Source organism: Schistocerca gregaria, chromosome 7, assembly GCF_023897955.1.
Source record: "Schistocerca gregaria isolate iqSchGreg1 chromosome 7, iqSchGreg1.2, whole genome shotgun sequence".
Classification (NCBI taxonomy): Eukaryota; Metazoa; Arthropoda; class Insecta; order Orthoptera; family Acrididae; genus Schistocerca; species Schistocerca gregaria.
In genome coordinates this window covers 6301163-6304230 of record NC_064926.1, presented here as the reverse complement: position 1 = coordinate 6304230, position 3068 = coordinate 6301163, and positions in this window count along the sequence as shown.

Sequence of the window (3068 nt, the reverse complement as noted above, 5' to 3'; positions counted from 1 at the left end):
ATTACATCTCGTTAATCAGATAAACGGTAATTTACATTTGCAGCGGAACAAAATTCCGTTCCGCCCAGCGTGTGGCTCGAACCCACGGCCCTGGGATTAAGAGTCTGACTCTCTACCGACTAAGCTAGCCGGCTACCTCGTTGTATACATGCCGGGTAGCACGTCACACAGTACTCGTTTGGGTTGGGTGGTCCCATACAGAATCTCTCCATGCTCCCTAATGTTTTTCTAACGTCACACTCGTCACGTACTTCACTTTTATGTCTTAATCATTTCTGAGAGGTAAAGAAATTGCATGACAACATGCAGAGCTAATGGCGTCAAAGTTAACACACATACTTCATGTGACTCAAAAGCCGAACGAGTTACTTTCCGACGTTGTTTTAGATGTGCAAGTGCCAGTCAAAACTCGCGGTGTCGGCACTCTGCCGACCATTTCGCTAGTTACCACCGGTCTTGTTGTGTGTGTTGCCAGCTCAAGAGCATCTCCAAGCAAAAAATGGTCAACAGCAACATTCAGACGGTTTGGTACTGCTTAATTGCTACATTAAAACGGTATGTTTCTTTTTCAGAACTGGAAAAACACGAGCGTCACAGCATTCGAACCTGTAACCTTCAGATCCGAAGTCCGACCCTTATCCATTAGACCACACGGTCACTGACGACCAACTATAACATGTATACGACTCACCTCGAAACGCTCACACCACTGAGGATTTGTGTTTTCGTTCTACACAGCCGCTCTCCCTTGCTCTTTCCCACCCATTCGTTACATTCAACCTCTTACGAGACCGACCAAATATAGACTGAGAAACAAGACCACACACTTTGTGCATTCGGAATCGAAGGCAGGGCGTCCCTCGCCGCATTTGCTACGATGGCCTATTGCTACTTCTGCAGAAGCGGCGGCGGCGACGACGACGACGACGTCGACGACGACGACGACCGCGAGAGGCTCTGAGATATGTGAGAAATACATCTATAAAATGTAATTCAGACTGATTCGTCCCACTTTATGCTGTACCGCTTTGGCAAATGCTTTATCTGCGCCATTCGCCTTCATCACATCTGAGAGTAATACTTAAAAAAAAACGCCTGTCGCTAATTGTTCGTCATCACAGATACTGTTTGCTATACGGCCACGACGCGCAACTGATTTCCAAAATTCATCTTTCTCCTGTGAGGATGGAACTTACGACACCTGGTTTATTACAGCAGTACTCTACCACTGAGCTAAAGAGGCGTGGCCTAGCGGTACCCTTGGGTACTTCGTCCTTACGGTCGTCTGCATCATCAGACTTCAGCTGACAACACTTCATATTACCGGCTAATATTTGCAGCTATGGCGACCCATTGCTGCTTGGCTACACATCTGACACGTAACCGATGTGCTCTCCAAACAACAACACTTACATTTCAGAACATGTCTTTCACACGTGTCTACAAAATCACCTTCACCTTCAAATACAGTTTCCTTGCGACTGACAAAGACGTAGGCAAAGTTTAAAGTTGCTATTCCCATTACATCTCGTTAATCAGAAAAACGGTAATTTACATCTGCAGCGGAACAAAATTCCGTTCCGCCCAGCGTGTGGCTCGAACCCACGGCCCTGGGATTAAGAGTCTGACTCTCTACCGACTGAGCTAGCCGGCTACCTCGTTGTATACATGCCGGGTAGCACGTCACACAGTACTCGTTAGGGTTGGGTGGTCCCATACAGAATCTCTCCATGCTCCATAATGTTTTTCTAACGTCACACTCGTCACGTACTTCACTTTTATGTCTTAATCATTTCTGAGAGGTAAAGAAATTGCATGACAACATGCAGAGCTAGTGGCGTCAAAGTTAACACACATACTTCATGTGACTCAAAAGCCGAACGAGTTACTTTCCGACGTTGTTTTAGATGTGCAAGTGCCAGTCAAAACTCGCGGTGTCGGCACTCTGCCGACCATTTCGCTAGTTACTACCGGTCTTGTTGTGTGTGTTTCAAGCTCAAGAGCATCTCCAAGCAAAAAATGGTCAACCGCAACATTCAGACGGTTTGGTACTGCTTAATTGCTACATTAAAACGGTATGTTTCTTTTTCAGAACTGGAAAAACACGAGCGTCACAGCATTCGAACCTGTAACCTTCAGATCCGAAGTCCGAGGCTTATCCATAAGACCACACGGTCACTGACGACCAACTATAACATGTATACGACTCACCTCGAAACGCTCACACCACTGAGGATTTGTGTTTTCGTTCTACACAGCCGCTCTCCCTTGCTCTTTCCCACCCATTCGTTACATTCAACCTCTTACGAGACCGACCAAATATAGACTGAGAAACAAGGCCACACACTTTGTGCATTCCGAATCGAAGGCAGGGCGTCCCTCGCCGCATTTGCTACGACGGCCATTTGCTACTTCTGCAGAAGCGGCGGCGGCAACGACGACGACGTCGACGACGACGACGACGACGACGACCGCGAGAGGCTCTGAGATATGTGAGAAATACATCTATAAAATGTAATTCAGACTGATTCGTCCCACTTTATGCTATACCGCTTTGGCAAATGCTTTATCTGCGCCATTCGCCTTAATCACATCTGAGAGTAATTCTTAAAAAAAAAACGCCTGTCGCTAATTGTTCGTCATCACAGATACTGTTTGCTATACGGCCACGACGCGCAACTGATTTCCAAAATTCATCTTTCTCCTGTGAGGATGGAACTTACGACACCTGGTTTATTACAGCAGTACTCTACCACTGAGCAAAAGAGGCGCGGCCTAGCGGTACCCTTGGGTACTTCGTCCTTACGGTCGTCTGCATCATCAGACTTCAGCTGACAACACTTCATATTACCGGCTAATATTTGCAGCTATGGCGACCCATTGCTGCTTGGCTACACATCTGACACGTAACCGATGTGCTCTCCAAACAACAACACTTACATTTCAGAACATGTCTTTCACACGTGTCTACAAAATCACCTTCACCTTCAAATACAGTTTCCTTGCGACTGACAGAGACGTAGGCAAAGTTTAAAGTTGCTATTTCCATTACATCTCGTTAATCAGAA